Raw genomic sequence first — 21646 nt, 5'->3', positions numbered from 1 at the left:
GATTGCAAAAAATAAGGCTAAGAGGAGACTTAATAGCTGTCTGCAAATATCTGAAGGGCTGTCACAGTGTAGAGGGATCATCCTTATTCTCATTTGCACATGGAAACATGGGAAGCAATGGAATGAAACTGAAAAGTAGAAGTTGCAGATTAAGGATTAGAAAAAACTTTGTGACAGTGAGGGTGATCAATGAATGGAGCAGGCAAACACGAGATGTGGTGATTTCTCCTTCAAAGGAAGTCTTCAAACCGAGGCTGGACAGACATCTGTCTGAGCAGGTTTAGTGAATCCAATGGGTTGGTCACGATGACCCTGGAGGTCCCTTCCAACTGTGACGTTCTATGATTCTTTGACCTGCATGGCTCTGCTACATCTGCATGGTCCTGCTAGATCTGCATGGCTCTGCTGCATCTTCTGCTTGTCATCCCTTGCTGTCATTTTGTTGCCTAACTCCCCTTATTTACTCATTCATGCCTAATATTAACTGTTACCTCATAAAATTACAAATAAACTGTAAGAGTTTGATACAAATTTTAAAAACTTGATAGGTGAAAAGTTCTATTTCCATTTTTTATCTGTAGAGAAAGATAGTCAAGGAGCGCTTCCGGCTGATTCATTAATTACTCCGAGTATTTCAAGGAATATCCAGAAAAAGAAGGGGGAAGCAGATCTAAGTGCAGAGTTTTAATTATATCAGATAGAAATAAAAAATTCTTCTCACCTTTTTGGTGTCTTGTTGCTCAGTGTATAACCCTGTGTTTCGGTACTGGAGTAATCGTCTGGATCTGCTGGCCTGCAGCTCAAAACAGGTGGAACAAACTGCCTTGTAGGAGATTCGTTATAGAATGCAGAAAAGGATTTCCAGTTTGTCAAGGAGCGCTTCCAGCTGATTCTTTAATTACTCCGAATATTTAAAGGAATATCCAGTTCATTATTAGACATAAAAACACAACGCGTTTCGGCTATACATAAAATTAGCCTTCATCAGGTGAAAATCAGGTAATTCATGGGAAAAGTTTTTGAATAGAAAAGCAGAATTTTGTTTGAGATGTGAAAATAAAATTCTACATGTAGTTATTGGATTTTGCACAAAATCAACACCCGAAAAATGAACTTATAAAATTCATGTGGAAGCGGCGGGCCGTTACATAAGCTGGATCCCGCTGACTACTGGTAATGTATAGAAGTCGATTCTCCGTCAGACTTTCTTCGGTATCATAAATGTGACACATTTTGAAGAATTATATCCAGAGACACCTGATGTGATTGGAGCCACAGCAATGTAAATGAGGCCGAGTGGGAAAAGCTGTTATCTCATTCTCCATCTGTGCAGTAGGAAATGTCACAATTCTCCCGGTTTAATAATGTGTTGTCATGTTATTATAGCCAATCTACACAGGGGCAGCATTCCTGACCTCCGCTCAACGTACAGTTAGCAACAATTTCTTACCATTTGAAAAGTTTCCTTAGAAATGTTCTGTAGCTTCCTAGAATTTCCAGATTATTAGACCAGGATGATTGAGATAGCCATTTATGTGGAGAGTAATGTGGATCCACCCAATGAAGGGTAACCTACAAAAAGTGTTAATATGGGGACATGTGAGTAAAACAGATAGATCTTTGAAATTTAATAATTGCACAAAACACCTAAACTGTCTGCCGATACTGATGAATGAACGTATTCTGATAAGGGGTTCTCCGTGCATGCTCGGGTGCTAACCAAGTAAATTCGGCGTCCTCGAAAAATATGTTCGAGTCAACGCGGCTGCAGCTAACAAACAGGAAATACTTGCATTTGCTGTGGCTGTCTAACATAAACATGCAGCAGCGGGGGCTCGAACATGTTTTCAGAACAAGCCAAAGACACTCAGCACATGAGCATGGTCAGATAACACCCCATCGGAGCACATTTGCTTATCACTCCCTGACACCTTTTTATTAATTGCAGAAGTTTGCATAAGGTCTTGCTGCTAACACATCACATCACATGGAATAGCCCAACCAATCAGGGAGGACAATCACTGCCTGTATAAAAGTTGAAGCAGGGAATGCAGCAGCTACACTGGTGAGTCTGGAAATTGAGACGACGTCACAAGAGGGAGAAAGTCATAAAATGCTGATGAAACTGTACGTAGCTATATATTTAGTATATACTTAGTATAGTACAGTGAGGCAAAAAAGTATTTAGTCAGTCAGCAATAGTGCAAGTTCCACCACTTAAAAAGATGAGAGGCGTCTGTAATTTACATCATAGGTAGACCTCAACTATGGGAGACAAACTGAGAAAAAAAAATCCAGAAAATCACATTGTCTATTTTTTTTTTCATTTTATTTGCATATTATGGTGGAAAATAAGTATTTGGTCAGAAACAAGCAATCAAGATTTCTGGCTCTCACAGACCTGTAACTTCTTCTTTAAGAGTCTCCTCTTTCCTCCACTCATTACCTGTAGTAATGGCACCTGTTTAAACTTGTTATCAGTATAAAAAGACACCTGTGCACACCCTCAAACAGTCTGACTCCAAACTCCACTATGGTGAAGACCAAAGAGCTGTCAAAGGACACCAGAAACAAAATTGTAGCCCTGCACCAGGCAGGGAAGACTGAATCTGCAATAGCCAACCAGCTTGGAGTGCAGAAATCAACTGTGGGAGCAATAATTAGAAAATGGAAGACATACAAGACCACTGATAATCTCCCTCGATCTGGTGCTCCACGCAAAATCCCACCCCGTGGGGTCAGAATGATCACAAGAACGGTGAGCAAAAATCCCAGAACCACACGGGGGGACCTAGTGAATGAACTGCAGAGAGCTGGGACCAATGTAACAAGGCCTACCATAAGTAACACACTACGCCACCATGGACTCAGATCCTGCAGTGCCAGACGTGTCCCACTGCTTAAGCCTGTACATGTCCGGGCCCGTCTGAAGTTTGCTAGAGAGCATTTGGATGATCCAGAGGAGTTTTGGGAGAATGTCCTATGGTCTGATGAAACCAAACTGGAACTGTTTGGTAGAAACACAACTTGTCGTGTTTGGAGGAAAAAGAATACTGAGTTGCATCCATCAGACACCATACCTACTGTAAAGCATGGTGGTGGAAACATCATGCTTTGGGGCTGTTTCTCTGCAAAGGGGCCAGGACGACTGATCCGGGTACATGAAAGAATGAATGGGGCCATGTATCGTGAGATTTTGAGTGCAAACCTCCTTCCATCAGCAAGGGCATTGATGATGAAACGTGGCTGGGTCTTTCAACATGACAATGATCCAAAGCACACCGCCAGGGCAACGAAGGAGTGTCTTCGTAAGAAGCATTTCAAGGTCCTGGAGTGGCCTAGCCAGTCTCCAGATCTCAACCCTATAGAAAACCTTTGGAGGGATTTGAAAGTCCGTGTTGCCAAGCGAAAAGCCAAAAACATCACTGCTCTAGAGGAGATCTGCATGGAGGAATGGGCCAACATACCAACAACAGTGTGTGGCAACCTTGTGAAGACTTACAGAAAACGTTTGACCTCTGTCATTGCCAACAAAGGATATATCACAAAGTATTGAGATGAAATTTTGTTTCTGACCAAATACTTATTTTCCACCATAATATGCAAATAAAATGAAAAAAAAAACAGACAATGTGATTTTCTGGATTTTTTTTTCTCAGTTTGTCTCCCATAGTTGAGGTCTACCTATGATGTAAATTACAGACGCCTCTCATCTTTTTAAGTGGTGGAACTTGCACTATAGCTGACTGACTAAATACTTTTTTGCCCCACTGTATATGTTTTTCAGTGCAATTTGAGGATTTTGGGCACTTTTGATTAATGAAGAAGTGATTTGCCGTCAATTGAATTTCATTGGAAAATTCCTCTAATAGAATGATATGAGATAGATAGATAGATATAGTATGTTTCAGGTGGGCACTCAGGGATATCATATTACCTATTTTAACGGGCAGTCAGAGGGCATTTTTACTGGATTAAGGGCACAATGCTCACCCTGCCCTTGGCGCTGTCCGCACTGTTCCGCTCCCATGTTTTTACATTGACACTTAGGTGCCTGGTGCCTTATCCTGAACTTTAACTAGTCTTTCCTAATTCTTGGAAAACACTTAACTTCAATGATCCTCCATGGTCAAGTAGCATCCGGCAGCCAGGACACGTCTGGCCGTCGCTTCCCTAACCCTACCTTTTTGCAACACCTTGTGCAACAGCCACCTGATATGGATTTTGGGGTATTTTTCCAAATCATATTTCCAGGCCAATGGATGACGCATCTATGCCATGTTACTGGATGCCGCCAGGTCACAGGATCAATGTTGCCAAATATGTGATGCTAAGTAACTTATCCTCAAAGAGCCTTGGAGTCATCCATTGTAGCTGTGACTCCTGTCACTTTCAGAACAGATACAGATGTAAACACCGCAATAACATGGGTAAATAAAGATGAAACATGTAAGCGGAGAATTAAGAGCACAATTAATAAATAACAAAGTGCAATTACTGACATATCCCAGCATTGTTAAAGAGTATCCTCATAAGCACCTTGTAGAACAGATTAATTAACGAGCAAATTAATTTTCCTGAGCTTCTTGCCATAGTTACAGTACAGCTATGGGCTCAGGATTTACCCAAATTAAATGCAGTCACGGTTCTGATACATCTTTTAATTATCATTTGTGATACATCAAAAGGAGCAAGAGATCTGCACCCAAGGAAGCAGCGTGCTCCTGGACCATTCACAGGTGCACATTACACGCTAATTAGGTGCCGCACTTATTGGCCAAAAAGACCACAAGAGTCCATGGCACCTTCACAGCCATGTCCCATGGGATGATCTGCACAAATGAAAGTAGAGACGAGAAAACTGAATAGAAGATTCACCAGAATCCAATTTTTCTAACTATTTGTTTTGGGCAAATACAAAAAAATGGACCTAGACATCGTGTTAAATTATAGAGGAATAGAAAGGGCTTGAAAATAAAAATAGCCCTCCCCAAACCTGTCCTGCTGCCACCAGTCCTCCGGTTGGATTATCTCTTTTATCTTCTTTCTTCCTTCTGGGCAGATCTTCCATTCGGGACACTGTCATTCCGGGCGTGACGCTCATCAATAACATGCTTTATGCCCTACATGACGACACAAGTCCAAGCGAATGGAGGTTCTGGCCAGAAAATGGAAGAAAAATTGCTAATGGAAGGACTGGTGGCAGCCGATAGGTGCAGTCATTTTTAACCTCTTCCCTGCCTTATAAAATCCTGCAGAATGGCATCTGGTTGCCATTTTGCCGGAATTACCCAAAGCAGAAATATAATAATTTTGATTCTGGGTAATCAGTATTTTTTTTTCAATTTGAATAAGTCTTCAATTTACCTTTAACCGATTCCCTCATCTTTGTTGCCACATAATTGGTGAAGGAAGACAGAAAAAAGAAGGTAGAAGAGCAGATCAGAGGATCGGCCATCATGGTGGGACAGGTGGAGCAGAGGAGAGGGGAGTATAAGACTTTTTAAATCCCTTCCCAGATGATGTAAATAACATTGAGCTGACTTTTGGAAGATTGGTCATTGTGTGATTTCTTGATGCCATATCTTACTCATGGACAGAACGCCGCGATTTGTCTTGAGTTGCAGTAAAATTGCAGCATTACAAACAGTTGCATCACAATTCCTTATGAAGAAAAAAAATGTGCAAGGGAAACCGTGTACATGTGTAATTCCTGTCTGTAGGCATTTAATGAACCATCAGAAACATCATGTGTCCCCAAAATATCCTTCTGGGGTAATGCAATAAATGGAATGGGAAAAGAGAGAGGGGGGAGATGAAGCACAGAGTCTATGAGGCTGTATGCTGTGAGAGGGGAGGAGGCACTGAGGGATGATGTTCGGACACCCAGCAAGTGTGAGGCAAGAATTAAAAAATCATTGACTGAGTTACAGTTCAACTCCAATAAAAAATATGCAAAAAAGTAACCTCTTAAATGTGCCATTTATAGCACCGGTGGGGCATAGAAACCTTTATAGACCCAACATTTTGCAGTATTTTTGTCTGCCCAATTCAGTTCCTTCTGCACCATTTACAGTATGTGACCTTGGCAATATATTATTTAGATCCTCTATCTTTATTTCTGCACTGACTGTGTGTCAGTCTTCATTGCACAGGATAGGAAAAAAGTGGTCAGACAATCCACGCTGCAAATCGCTATAAACAATTATTATTACAGTGGTCTTTATTCGACGCGTTTCGAAGTTTCACAGAACTCCTTCCTCAGGGGCTTTTTCCTGAGGAAAGAGTTCTGTGAGACTTCGAAACGCGTCGAATAAATACCAGTGTAATAATAATTGTTCATATTGACTCACAGCGCGGATTGTCTGACCACTTTTTTTCCTATCCTGCATCTTCTATGTCGGTCCCTCATGGATCTGTGGTTTCTGCAACAGCGAATCCTCCATGCTTATTACAAGCTCCATCTGGTGAGTGTATTATTTTTAAATTGATATACTTACACTGGATAATGCACTATTGCGCTATTTCTCTTAAATAGTATCCCTAGTCTTCATTGCACGTGTGACATTGTATTCCTGAACCAGAAAGATTTTTTACTAATTTTATGGAATTTTTAATTTTTAACATAGATTTATACTCTTCTATGAATATTGCAGAAAATCTGTTATCGCAGAGGAACCTCATGTTTTTTTTCACCCTGAGAGTCTATTCTCTTCATCTGGCTCGTTGATGATCTGTTAATGAGCCGTTTCACGGTGAGCGCCGATTACATCGTTTTACATGTATTTCGTACCGTCGTCTTTCCTCCACCTCACAGCTGGACATGAGATACAGCAAGAAGGATGTCAGAACGGAAACAGTTTGTCTTAATGAAATTTCATGGTTTCTTTTATGCTTTTTTTCTGGGAATCACTAACGAGAGGAGCTGTCTGATACTGGAAAGACATGAAAGGAGCAATGAACGATTTATTTTTTGCTTTTGGGTAAATATTTCTCGATTGTAAAGCTGTTTTCTCCCAGGCTGTGACCTCCATTGAAGCAAATGGCGATCGTCCCAAGAGAAGGAGGGCAATTTTGTTTACAGGGTAAATGTGGGCTGTCGTGTGGTTGTTCTTACCTTTCCAACAACTGAAAATGATACAATGGCGCATGAATGGAGGCACAGGGATCTTCAGAAACATTTGGAGAGGTGTGGTCCAGCCTTAGAGAGCTTATTATCTGATCAACATTTTGCTGGTACAGTATAAAAGGGGTACGATTTGGAAAATTTTGGATGCATAAATAATACTCCTCAGGGGCGGGGCTTAAATTATCTCAATTTTATATTATAGATATTTCTTTATGGGAATGTTCTATCCCCATTGTGTGATCAGCCACTGTGTATTCCCGTTTGCAGAGGAAAAACATTTTTAACATAATGATGCAGAGGAATTGATCTAAGGTATTAGGACTGGTGGAACAGACCAAATAAAAAATTATAATAAGGTGCGTTCGCCGTGCGGTGATGGAGAAACCGCAGCTAGCACAATGGCAGAGAAAGGCTGCGAGAAAACACTTAAAGCACACTGGGTTAAAAGTCACTCAGTGTGCACAGTGCGCAAAGTAACAAGCTCTGTTACACCGCAAAGCGGTACTATGAAGCTGAAGAATCCCGGCGTCTAACATTACCCCCCCAACACCCCCTCCCCAGCAACATTTTCCACGCTCAGAAGCCACCATACGCTGGGAGGCATGGAAGTGTTTTTGCAGATCAGTTGAAGTTCTAGATGGTATGAAGAACTTGCCTGGGGGTAAAGGGGCTTTTAGACACAGGCTCTCAGAAGCTACCCCATTTTTATATGCCCAATCAATCTGGGGGGAGTGAAGATGCAGCCAGAATAACCACAGAAGTATCTCATCCATACCCTCAGGGATAACTAGAAAGGAGATTATCTCCTGATGCTTCGGAGATACGGTGAGGGTAAGGGGTACAATCCGATGGAAAATTGGGGTTGGCAAAATGGACCCGTTAGCTACCCGAAAAGACACCAGCTTATGTAGCATAACTAAAGGGATAGTGTGCCGTTGGGCGAAGGTAGCGGACATGAAATTGCCCTCAGCACTGGAGACCACGCAAGCCTGCGCTGTAAAAGTAGCCGATCCAAACATCAGGGAAACCCCAAAAGCCAACTTGGGTGACACCTCAACAGGAACTAGTGAACCTCTCCCCAAGGCCACTTGAGGCTGTGACTCTTTCTGACGCTTCGTACATTTATTGGCAAAGTGAGAGACTTGCCCGCAGGCAAAACAAGTCGGCTGCGGACGTACAGAGCGGGAGATTGGCTCCGCTCAAGAGACATCCATTGGCTCTACAGGGCCATCAACCTGAGTTGGAGGACACATAGTATTGGGAAAATTCGGAGCCAACTAGACCCGAGGTTTAGTATGGGCTCACTCCACACCACGGTCAACATGCCACAGATCGATGCGGGAGGCCACTGATATTAATTCCTCCAGGGTAGTTGGAATCTCCCTAGTGGCCAAAGCATCCCTGACATAATCTGCTAATCCCCTCCAGTATATCGGCATTAGGACCTTATCAAGCCATTACAACTCAGTAGCGAGGGTAAGAAACTGAATGGCAAATTGGCTAACCAAGGACGAACCCTGAGCTAAAGCCAAAGTTGGAATGCGGTAACATGAGTTACTTGTGGCCCCAAAAAAACTTCTTTCAGGGCACCCAGAAAACGAGAGGCGCTAAGGATCAGGTGATTATCTCGTTCGCATAATGGTGCAGCCCACTCCAACAAAAGGGAAATAATAAACCCCACCTTAGTATGCTCTGTAGGAAATCGTGAAGCCAGTAACTCCAGGTGGATTGAGCGCTAATTCACAAACCCTCTACAAGCCTTGCTGTCCCCAGAAAATTTTTCGGGTAGCGAAAAACGTGGCACAGAGGAAACAGGAACCGCAACACTAACCTAAGGCCATGTGCACACGCTGCGGTTTTTGCTGCGGTTCTGCTGCGGTTTTGGCCCTGCAGAACTGCAGCAGTTCTGCAGACATGGTACTTTACCATGTTAGCCTATGGGTTTTCAAAAACGCAGTGCTCACGCTGCGGTTTTTTACCTGCGGAAAAGTTGCGTTTTTTTTTCCCGCAGCATGTCAATTGTTTCTGCGGATTCTGCTGCGGTTTCACACCTTTAACATAGTAGAGGTGTGGAACCGCAGGGCAAAACCGCAGGCCAAACCGCAGCAAAACCGCAGGTCACTTTACCTGCAGTTTTACCTGCGGTTCCGCGGGAAAAAGCCCGCAGGTGAATCTGCAGAGTGTGCACATAGCCTTAGTAGCGGCTTCGGCGGCTGCTTGTGGCAAGATTCACAGCTGTAGACGCCTGCTTGAGAGTGGTCAACCTGCTCTCAAGCAGCTGGATGTACCACTGAAGACACTGATTGTCCACCATTGCTAGCCAGACACTGGCGCTAGTATACTGTTAGGATTGGCGGAACACGCCAAATAAAAAAATTATAATAAGGTGCGTTCGCAACCCGGGGTCCACCGTGTGGAGATGGAGAAACCGCAGCTAGTACAATGGCAGAGCTACTCTGCGAGAAAACACTTAGAGCACACTGGGTTAAGAGTCATTCAGTGTGCACAGAGCGCAAAGTCACAAGTTCTGTTACACCACAGAGCAGTACTATGAAGCAATGCACAAAGACTATACTGTGTTAGACTGCACAGGCGTATAGAAAAATACTAATTGGGGTCTCTATAACTTAACCCCCCCAGGTAAGACTTAGGCTAGTTTCACACTTGCTTTTTTTTGCAGCGCGTTTTTCCCGCAAAAAAACGCATTGAAAAAACGCATACAAAAGCATACAACTGCTGCGTTTTTTTCAAGCATTTTTATGAGCATGCATGAAAAAAACGCAGCGTTTTTATGCGTTTGTATGCGTTTTTAGTGCGTTTTTACCGCGTTTGCGTTTTTTCCAACATTAGGTGGCCCCTCACACTAACCCAAACCATGACTTTACTAACCCTAACCCTGACCCTAACCCTAACCCTGACCCTAACCCTTAACCAAACCATACTTAACCCTAACCCAAACCCTAAACCCTAACTAACCCTAACCCTGACCCTAAACCTAACCCTGACCCTAACCCTAACCCTAACCCTGACCCTAACCCTAACCCTGACCCTAACCCTGACCCTAACCCTAACCCTTAACCAAACCATACCCTGATCCTAACCCTAACCCTAACCCTGACCCTAACCCTAACCCTAACCCTGACCCTAACCCTAACCCTGACCCTGACCCTAACCCTAACCCTAACCCTGACCCTGACCCTAACCCTAACCCTTAACCAAACCATACCCTGATCCTAACCCTAACCCTAACCCTGACCCTAACCCTAACCCTGACCCTAACCCTGACCCTAACCCTAACCCTGACCCTAACCCTGACCCTAACCCTAACCCTAACCCTTAACCAAACCATACCCTGATCCTAACCCTAACCCTGACCCTGACCCTAACCCTGACCCTGACCCTAACCCTAACCCCCCTTAACTAACCCTAACTCTAACCCAAACCCCTAAATTCCATTGTCTAAACTAATGGTAAAAAAAAAAACGCATGTGCAAAAAAACGCATACATAAGCATGCCAATGCGCACATATGCTCACCATAGACTTATAATGGGTGTCTTGCTGTAAAAAAATGCATTGCGCGCATGCGTTTTTTTGAGGCAAGTCGGACGCTCAAAAAATGCAACAGGTTGCATTTTGTGCGCCCGAGCGCATACCGCAAAAAAACGCATGCGCGGTAAAACGCGTACAAACGCATGTGTATGCGCACATAAGCGCATCCCATGCAAAGTATAGGGGAAAAAAACGCATGCGCTATTTAGAGCTAAAATACCGCGAAAAAAAACGCAAATGTGAAACCAGCCTAAGCTGGTGGTTGATCATGCTCTGACACATGGTGTGCTTTAGCGAGCGCGCCTGAGGATGCCCGATGCAGATGCTAAATTCAAGTGGGAGTTCCCACCCTACACTGCCTGTCTAGACCAACACTCACAGTGCTATTAGTGGCACACGTGCACACAGAGTGGTAAAGTAGCCACCAACACACCAAGCACACATGATACTAGCGCCCAAGCGTGCGCTCCAGAGGAACTTTTATGCATACACCTCAAGTCCAGACAGATAGGACCATGCCTGTGGGCCAAACTGAAGCTGCCACATTACCAGAGCAGCTGAAGTCCAAGCACCAATGATAAGGCGCCATATCATGGACTTGCTCAGTAGGATAAAAGCTCGACTTATGCTCCAGAGGATAGCGCTGCACGTGTAAACTAGTAGTCACCATAGGCTTGACTGGAGAGCCAGCAGCAACTACACCTGCATCTCGAGCCTTTGGCAATGCACTGGGACCAAAGTCTGTGCTGAACAGTCATCCCAGCGGCCGAACCTGAACGGGAGACCACTGCACCAGACAAGGCTTGAGATCCATCCCGTGCAGCAGGAGAATCCTGGCGCCTAACATAAGGGGTCATATAAAGGGGTGAAGAGGGGGAAATAAATTATACACCTCGGTTTAGCGTGACTTACCCCAACATCGTATTGGGGAGTTGAATTTTGCTCCTTTTTAAGGGGTCAGTACATAGTATAAGTAGCTTATAATGAGCTTTTAAGCTCCTCCAAGTGGTGGCTGCAAGAAGTCAGAGTTTTATCATGTAATTGGCTAAATGGTAATCAGAAAAAAAGGAACTTCTACTGATATAAAGACTTAGTAAGCAGTTGACACAGTTGACCAACGCCTCCTTCTACAGATCCTCTCCTCCTTCGGCATCAAAGACCTCACCCTATCCTGGATCTCCTCATACCTTTCCAACCGCACATTCAGCGTCTCCCACTCCCACACCACCTCCTCATCCCACCCTCTCTCTATTGGAGTCCCCCAAGGCTCTGTTTTAGGACCCCATCTCTTCTCAATCTATACACTTGGTCTGGGTCAACTCATAAAGTCCCACGGATTCCAGTACTGCCTTTATGCTGATGACACTCAGATCTACCTCTCTCTTCCTCCATCTCACAGATCTTCCTTACCCGACCTAGCTATAACAATTAATGACATCACGCTTTCCCCAGTACCGGAAGTCCGCTGCCTCGGAGTAACCTTTGACTCTGCCCTGTCCTTCAAACCACACATTCAAGCTTTTTCTACCTCCTGTCACCTCCAGCTCAAAAATATTTCCAGAATCTGTCCCTTCCTCAACCCTCAATCTACTAAAATGCTTGCACATGCCCTCATCATCTCCTGCCTCGACTACTGCAACATCCTGCTAACACCCTTGCACCTCTCCAGTCCATCCTTAACTCTGCTGCCCAACTAATTCATCTCTCTCCTCGCCACTCCTCCACTTCTCCCCTCTGCAAATTTCTTCACTGGCTCCCATTTCCTCAGTGTATCCAGTTCAAATTACTAATACTGACCTACAAGGCCATCTATAACCTATCGCCCACATATGTCTCTGAACTAATCTCCCGATACCTTCCCTCACGTAATCTCTGGTCCTCCCAAGACATACTTCTCTCCTCCACACTTATTCACTCCTCATCCAACCGCCTCCAAGACTTCTCCCGAATTGCCCTGTCCTCTGGAATTCTTTGCCCCAACAAGTCCGATTATCAACCACATTTGGATCCTTCAGACGGAACCTGAAAATCCACCTCTTCAAAAAAGCCTACAGCCTGCAATGACCCCGCTACCTCCTTCTCTCTCACCACTACCGGAGATATCACCTCAACCAACACCGGAACTGCTGCAACCCACCAACCTACTGTCTCCTTTCCCACCATCCTGTAGCATGTAAGCCTGAAAGGGCAAGGTCCTCTCACCTCTGTATCAGTCTGTCATTGTTAGTTTGTTTACTGTAAGTGATATCTGTAATTTGTATGTAACCCCTTCTCATGTACAGCACCATGGAATCAATGGTGCTATATAAATCTAATATATAAAGCTCAAAGTGTGTATGTGTGTATGTGTGTGAATGTCCGGGATAGGCATCCGCACCGTCGCAGCTACAGCCACAAAATTTGGCACAGTCACACGTGTGGAGAGCGTCCTAAGCTATGTTGTGAGGCGAAATTTTAACCCCGTGCATTCCAATTCACCAAACAATTTTGCCCCTATCTATATAATGGGGAAAAAGTGTGTGCGCATCAAGCCCCGCCCCTCATTATGATGTCATAATGCCCCTATCTACATAATGGGGAAACAGTGTGTGCGTATCAAGCCCGCCCCTCATTATGATGTCACAATGGCTGCCATGGCGATGCTGATGTCATAGGTTGCAAGCCCCGCCGCTCATTATGATGTCATAATGGTTGACTATGAGATGGAGGATGTGTGATGGATATATGGGCACGGGACTATGGGATGGAGGATGTGTGATGGGTTTATGGGCACGGGACTATGGAATGGAGGATATGTATGATGGGTATATGGGCACGAAACTATGGGATGGAGGATATGTATGATGGGTATATGGGCATGGGACTATGGGATGGAGAATATGTATGATGGGTATATGGGCATGGGACTATGGGATGGAGGATGTGTGATGAGTATATGGGCACTCGACTATGGGATGGAGGATATGTATGATGGGTATATGGGCACGGGCCTATGGGATGGTGGATATGTATGATGGGTATATGGGCACGGGACTATGGGATGGAGGATAATTATAATTTGTTATAACTAACCACAGTTAGTTACTATGCCCGGGCAGCGCCGGGCTCTTCGGCTAGTAAATAATAATAATAATAGAAAATAATAATAATTAAGCAAGCACTGGAGACCTTCATTAGGTCACATGACACTGTCTTTGCAACTACTCTGGGTGCTGGATGCACAGCTGCAATGAAAGAATGGACATTACCATATGGAAATATATTGTACAAAAAACTCTGCAGCACTTGAAAAAATGCAGGAGTGCTTATTTTTTCTCTTTCTGATGCAGAGATTCACTGCATAGCTGTACTGAATTCTTGAAGCCACCACTAGGAGAGGCTGCAGAGCTCAGTATAAATCACGTATATATAGAGTCAGTAGATCATCCTATATCTGGACCTATACGCCTATATCTGTACTGTATCAAACAGGATGAGGCTCCCCATCTGGACTGATGTGCCCATTGTAATAATGCAGACATTAACTTTAACCTCTTTGGTAGCTGTATACTCATAATCTCTGACTTTTTCTAATGCATTTTTCTGTTTCTTCCCCTTGATGTGCCCGGATACACATTGCTATTCGTACATACGCCTGCCCTTCCCAATGATTGCTTCGCTCTGACACTGCCTGGCAGTCACAAGTGGCGCGGCGGTCTGTTCTGTCTCATCACATGTACTGTGGTGTGATAGACACAGTAAGTAAATCAGACAGGCTCCACTTTCTGCAGTACAGAGGCAGACTACTCATCTCTGACCCCTCAGACAAGGCAGATTTTCATGTTAAACATCGAAAATGGGGAAATCTATAAATCAGAGTCCAAAATAATTGTAGCACACAAAATAGGAAATGCACTATGAGATGAATGGATTGTTGGAAATATGTATGGATAGATGGCTGGCTGGATGGATGGAAGGATGATTGGATGGTTGGATGAATGAGTGGATGGATAGTTGGATGGATGGATGGAAGGATGGTTGGATAGATGGATGGTTGGATAGATGGATGGGTGGATGGCTGGATGGATGGCTGGCTGGATGGATAGTTGGATGGATGGAAGGATGGTTGGATGGATGGTTGGATAGATGGATGGATGGTTGGATAGATGGATGGATGGTTGGATGATTAGATAGATGGTTTGATAGATAGTTCTATAAGAAGATTGATAGATGAATGAAGGGATGGATGGATCGATCAATAGATGGATGGATTTTTGGATGAATGGATTCATGAATGGATGGAGGTTGGATAGGTGGCTATATAGATGGATGGATCAATGGTTGGATGGATGGATGGATCGATCGATTGTTGGGTGGATGGATCCATTGATGGAGAATAGAAAAAAGGAAAAAGCAGCATCATTTATACATAAGAAAGAGCAAATAGAGGCGCAAAGCTTCCCTGGCATAAGCCTAACCTGAACCTAGAAACCAAGAATGCAGCAGCACTCCAAAAATAGTGGAAATTATAAGACTTTAATGGCCGATGTGGCAACATTCCGGTTCATAGCTCTATGGAACTATCTATTATGCGTTGCACTTTAAATTGGTTTTCTAATACCCTATTCACATTGGATCTGTATGTGTAGACTCTGGCTCTTTAGGCTATGTTCCCACAATGAGAAATTAGTGAGTTTCTGATGTTGCAGACTTTCTGCACCATTTTTCTACCCATTAAGTAAAATAGGTTACTTACATTTTTTTTTCAAAAATCACCATCTAAAACTCACCAAAAACTCACGGCGGGAATGTACCTTAAACTTATCCAGGTTTCTGGGCCAGCCATTACATCTGGCTCTGATTCTTACTAAGCAGTGTGTCTCTCTGGTTTACACCACTTTTGGAGATCAGTGTGTCCGTGGATCATATTACTCATTTATGGCTTGTTTCCTCTCGATCCCCATCTCTGGCCGTGTTAAAAGTTATGAAGGTGCATAAAAGAGTCATTATGCACATTATCTTTACTTATTCCCTATTTTGCCCTTTCTTTTTAGTTGTTTCCTTTATCCAATAAGGCGTTTGAGTATTTGAAAATGCTAACTGAGCATGCGAGTATGAGCGCTGCAAATGTATGGACCTTTCCCTTTCTTATGATGGCGCCCACGGGTGCAACAGTCAGGTCCTTTGTGTTTGTTCCTATGCCATCTAAGTTTATTGATATGTACAGTGATTTACAATGGACACCATCTTGGACTCCACATGGGGCATGATTTGGCCTCTTTTTTATTTCTCCATGGTAACACAACGTCCTCTTCCTCAATCTTCACTCTGCACTGGGACCACCAGTGCTCAACGGGCCATTCTGATATACGTCATGACATCTGCCATCCAAGATCCGGGCAGTGTCCTGGGCATCGCTTGTCCAGACAACATGATATCAGATACCAGAAGTCCCAGAGGAGAGTGAAATGGGAGGAAGAGCATGTTACCCCGTGGAGAAAGCGGAAAACAGGCCGGAGGGAATTGCATGAGGGACTGGACAAAGGGCTAAAGGGCCATGATGGCTGAAATGGTGAGTGGACAGGTGACATGTTTTTTAACCCAATATTTATAATGCTTTGAGGTTCTGAGACTCCTGAATAGGGTAAGGAACATGAAAAACAGAAGTACATAGCAGGAAAAACAAAAAAAGAAAAACTGAAGGAAAGGGAAAAAAAGAAAGAAAGAAAGAAAGAAAGAAAGAAAGAAAGAAAGAAAGAAAGAAAGAATGATAAAAACAGAAGTAATGGGAAAAAAAAGAAAAGGGAAAGAAAAATAAGAAAGAAAGAACGAAAGAAAAAGAAAAACAGAAGTAAAGGGAAAGAAGAAAGGAAAACAGGGAAAGGGAACGAAAGAAAAAAGAAGAGAAATAAAAAATGTCAGAAGTAAAGAAAATGAAAGAATGAAAGAACATAAGAAGGGAATGGAAAGAAAGAAAGAAAGAAAGATGAAAGAAAGAAAAAGAAAGAAAGAAAGAAAGAAAGAAAGAAAGAAAGAAAGAAAGAAAGAAAGAAAAGAAAAACGCAAAAAAGGGAAGTAAAAAAGCAAGAAACAAAAGTGGAAAAAAAGAAAAAGTTACAAGTTCCCTGTGATTTGATGTGCAACTCTTCTTGCTCAGATGGGTTATTTGTGACATTATTTCTGGTTATCCTTTACCTGATTTTAATTCAACCATAGCAAGCCATGGTTAAGTCATTGAGTCGTCTTAGCTCCAATGTCTACTAAATCGTCCCCCATGCTTTTCACTGTATCTCTCACTGTTAAGGCTCATTCACTCGTCAGTTTTTTTTCACGGACAATACTCATACCTATGACAGTCTATGGTGCTGTTCACATGACAGATTTTTTCCTCGGACCAAGTGATCCATGCAAAATTGAGGCGAGATATCTGATATTTATCTGAGTGTCTGGGTCAGTAGAAACATCTGACATCAGCATTTGCATGACTCCCGTGTGCTGAGCATTTTTCATTGCTTAATAGAAGAAGGTGGAGAAAATGTTTTTTTTCTCATCAGTGAAAAAACCTGATGGAACTCGGTCCGTTTACGTAAAAAAACAAACCCTGATGTGTGAATGAGACCTTAATATTTGTGTCTGTGTAGAAGACAGAGGGAATTTCTGTGCCATTTCTTTATGAAGCGCTGGTCTAAAGCCGTGTTGTCAGATGGCTGCATTGGGTTGTGCATGTTGTTATATCTGATATAGTCCAGTTATTTTATATTTAGACCAGAACTTGACGTCTGATTTCTCTTGATCTATTCACAATTATTATTTCACTCGATTGAAACATTGTTGCCAGCGACCGCACAGCCATCTGCCCGCTGTATCTTTTTCTCTATGTCACCGAGCCAACCAGGCTGAGTTTGGTCCATTTTGCAGGATTTATTAATCAGCACCAGATGTAACAAACAGTTGGCGAAAAAAAAAAAAAAAAATATTGCACTGTCTGGAACGCCGGCTCCTAATCCTGATCAGTGTAGATTTTCAACTTCAGTTTTAAAAAAAAATTATAGTGTAATTTTGGAATTTTCGCAAGCTCAATATGAGGCGGCTTTTACACAGTCCAGGCAATTATAAAAACTTTTAAGAAATGCATGCATTAGTCCTAAAACTTTGCGGGAAATATATGAATTTAGAAAAAATTGGATTTGAAATAAAATGCAAATAGTTTATTTTAATACATTCATAACATAAATCCACTTTTATATTTTACTTTGAATTTTGAATATTTATTTCATCTTCTTATATTAAATTGCACCCCCCAAAATATAATTGTACATAGAAGATCTAAAACTGTATTGGGAAGTATAGTAGAAAAATTCAAGGTTAAGAATAAATAGACCTCAATTCATTAAAGAGGATATCCGGGACTTTGGGAAAAAAGTCATGTAGTTTCTATTAGAGGCATCTACCTGTCTGTTGTACCTGGCGCCGGTCATTGACCGCTCCTGACAGAGATTCAGCTACTCCCGGTCAACAGAGCACTTTCTCTTCCTGTTGACAGGGTGGGACTATTGTAGTCATGCTGACTGACAGCCGGCTTTCACCAATCAGGCAGCGTAGAGCAGGTTGTCAATCAGCATGACACCAGTGATCCCACCCTGTCAACAGGAAGAGAAACTGCTCTGCTGATGGGGAGTAGCTGAGTCTCTGGCAGGAGCGGTCAATGACCAGCACTGGGTACAACAGATAGATCGTCACCTCTGTTAGTGACTACATGCCTCTTTTTCCAAAGTTCCAGATATTACTGGAGATATGTGACAGCAAAGGTGTTAGGACAACTAGCATCTTTTAAGAACCATATAATGTCTCCAGCAGGAAGCTAAACGTTGTGATTGGAAATAATTCTTCCAGATTTCTGCTCACAGTCATTTCCTGCTTATTTTATAGATTTGCATTTAGATACATTGACATAAAGGATCCATGTCTTCTAACTAATGCTAAATTCTCTGAGGTTCAATGAGGTCACTCAGAATAATTACAATTAAAGCTCGACTGTCTTCCTTCAGTGTCTTCTCAAGAAAGGAGAATTAATGTGTAGCTTTCAGAATAACGGAAAAGATCCAGGCCATATAGCTGTTTAACAGGTCATCAACTTTTCCATATTAGCAGAGCAGAATTAAACTTGTAAATTCTCATAAGTTTTACAATATTCTAGATATGGGCCGACGCTTGAATTGACCACTGAAGAGAAAGTGATAAATTGAATCTCTTAAGTCTTTTCAGTTGGGTATATGAGGAGAACCTATTGCAAAAATCCATGCTCCTCTCCTTGTTCTTGGTTACATCTCGTCACCCCCCTCTATAATTAGGCACAAGGGATAGAAAAAAATGTGACATACCGTCTAGTATGTTAGGTCAATTGGGCCAATTTGAGCTGCAGTCAGTTGTGAATTATTACACCCGTAAAAGTTTTAAAAGAATGTCAACATTTCTTCTAAAAGTACTTAAATCTGTTAAAAAAATTGAAAAAATTATACTTGTTCTCATTAATCTTTTGCAGGTCCCATTTTGACACTTATGGGTCCCCGCTGATCTTCTCTTCCGGGTCCCCTCTTTGACATGGCTGTGTTAAGCATCGGGTTCCTGCATCGGCACAACAGGAATCCAGAGCCTCACATTCTGCGGTCTCCCATTCTCCATTGACTGCACAGGAGCTTGCTCAGCAGCCCTGTCGTTCTCAACGCTCTGCCCAGACCTGCTCTGTGGATCTGGCTGTTGCTGCCACCTTTGGGTCAGCAATAGCAATGCAGGCTGCTCAGCAGCAAATCACTCCAGAGGCTAAGTCCTTCCGTCACTCCACTGAGCATGCTCACGGGACGATCTCCCATTGGAGATCGGGAGTCACATGCAAAGGTCCTTCTCCAGATCTGATTGGTCCATTTCAGAGATCTGGAAGCTTCCAGAAGGTCCCGGCTATAAAAGGTTCGCATGGCCACTCAGCCATGCGCTAGTATAGACTCTAGTTGCTACTGTGTGAATGATGATGGATGCATGGACTTGCAAATGACTCATTAAGATCCCCCTCCCTCTGATATTATGAGTGTGTATAGGGAATTAGTGATAGAGTCAGCGCCAGTCAGTGGCAAACTACTGGCCACAATACGCATCCTGCACAGTGCTAGTGTCCGACAGTGCGCCTGCTACCGGGCATTGTCATATAGCGACAGTGTCTGTTGCTGCTCTGCAGTCAGCAGCTCTTCTTGGCGTCCGCGGTTGCGACGCCGGACGCATGGTAGGTCTAGGCGGACGTGGACTCGGTGTCTTGGGCCAAGTCCTGTGACCATATACCGTGCGTGCATTCCTCTGAGTTCTGTGATGTCAACAGGCTCAGCCTTTGTGTTTAACACTTCGGCATCTCTTTGAAGGAACAGAGATCGCCCAGCGCACTCCAGGTGACGTTCAACCCACGTGCGTTATACCGCCATATAGTGTGTCTGCCATTACATAGCAGCAGTGTAACACCTTCTGTACGGTGGAACCCGGGTGGAGAACGCACTTATTATTATTTATTATTTAGTGAGTTCTGCCGTCCCCAACATGGCTGTATGTACCTGTTCAGCCAATCACTATCCTAAATGGGGCGCTGCTGTGACCAAGCAGTCATTTATGGCCATTTCCAGTATGTTAGAGACAGAACAAGAATTCAGGGACCAACAGGGTGTCAAGATTGGGTCACGTTCTCCTTGGAGACGTGTGGCTAGAATGTCACTACGTATTTTTAATCACAGATCTTTCATTTAGCCTATGTGTTTGTATTTCATATTAAATGGATTTTGTTTCCTTTAGTGCTAAAGAGGATAATTACCCTTTCTATGCTGGATAGAAACTTGCAGCTCCTTCTCACAACTGTTCCTGACCTGGTCATTTCCTCTCCCTATAAAATCTGGTCAGACCTTCTCTTCTTTGCCTGTGAAAGCTTTGCTTCCTAGCTCATTGTAGATGCTGTGCTGAATTGGAGGTCGTTGTTGCTACTGGAGATTGTTGTATGCTGTTTTTGGGTGTATGCTTTCCACATTGTCCTATTCCCATTTGGTTGGTATGTTCCTATCCCTCCCTATATACCTTTTTACCTTTGGTGAGTGCTTTTGTATGTTTGTTGCTTTCTGTTATTCCATCTTATGTGTTAATACACTAGCATTTCTATCCCCAACCTCCTAGTTAAAGGGGAGGGGGACAGCATAAGAATAACAGGAGAACAGTAAGTCTGGTGGCCTAAACTTCCTCACTTTTAGAGGTACCTTTGGGAGCAGGGATAATTAGGGCCCCAGTCCTAGAACCAGTCCAGGGCCCCTTTCCCTAATCACGTACAGTCAGTGCATGACACAGGGACTAGGTGATCGCTGTAATGGGAACTGTGGGAGACTAAGGAAAGTGAGTATTATTTTATTATTTTTTAATGAGTCTGAAAATTTTTAGCAAACATTTTGGTTCCTCAGAATAGACCCTTTAGCAAAAGCCTCTATAGCATATGTGTACTACTTTGAGACACCCTTACCATGGCTGGACAAGCTGTTATTGTGCCCAAAGCCAGTGCCTTAAAGTGGAACCCTTCACCTACACTATTGGATACAGAGTCATTTATTTATTTACCTACCATTGCACCATCTTTTATTGGTGCCCTTGGTGGCCACCTACTCTGCCCACCGCTTGTCCCGCCCCTGCGGAGCCATAGCTAGGCTTTTTTCTTACATATATTTTCTTTATTAATCCCTGCCACTGGCCATAGCAAAGCTTCCTATTAACATCCACGTTGGCACTCAGCAGCCCAGTTACCCTTCAGCCCCAAGATGCTGTAAGAATAGTTAAAAAGCTACTTTTGATTGATATATTTTGCACACAGCCGATGCGTCCTTGCCTCTCTAAGCTGAAACAATAACAGGCATTTTTACATTATACAATTAGCTTGAAATGAAATATATTGATCCACGTACAGTTCAAGGTATTT

General features: G+C 43.2%; 1 long non-coding RNA gene across 1 annotated transcript in view; it reads right to left on the bottom strand.

The window, feature by feature from the left end:
- Positions 1-904: 904 nt before the first annotated feature.
- LOC141092219 (uncharacterized) overlaps positions 905-21646 on the bottom strand; it is a 38731-nt gene continuing 17989 nt past the window's right edge. The window contains exon 3 of the long non-coding RNA XR_012232711.1: positions 905-1572. This is a non-coding gene — a long non-coding RNA (uncharacterized lncRNA). The remainder of the gene's footprint in view (positions 1573-21646) is intronic.

This window comes from Dendrobates tinctorius, unplaced genomic scaffold (genome assembly GCF_039654945.1).
Source record: "Dendrobates tinctorius isolate UK_male_01 unplaced genomic scaffold, ASM3965494v1 ptg000058l, whole genome shotgun sequence".
Classification (NCBI taxonomy): Eukaryota; Metazoa; Chordata; class Amphibia; order Anura; family Dendrobatidae; genus Dendrobates; species Dendrobates tinctorius.
This window is presented reverse-complemented; position numbering and strand designations above follow the sequence as displayed.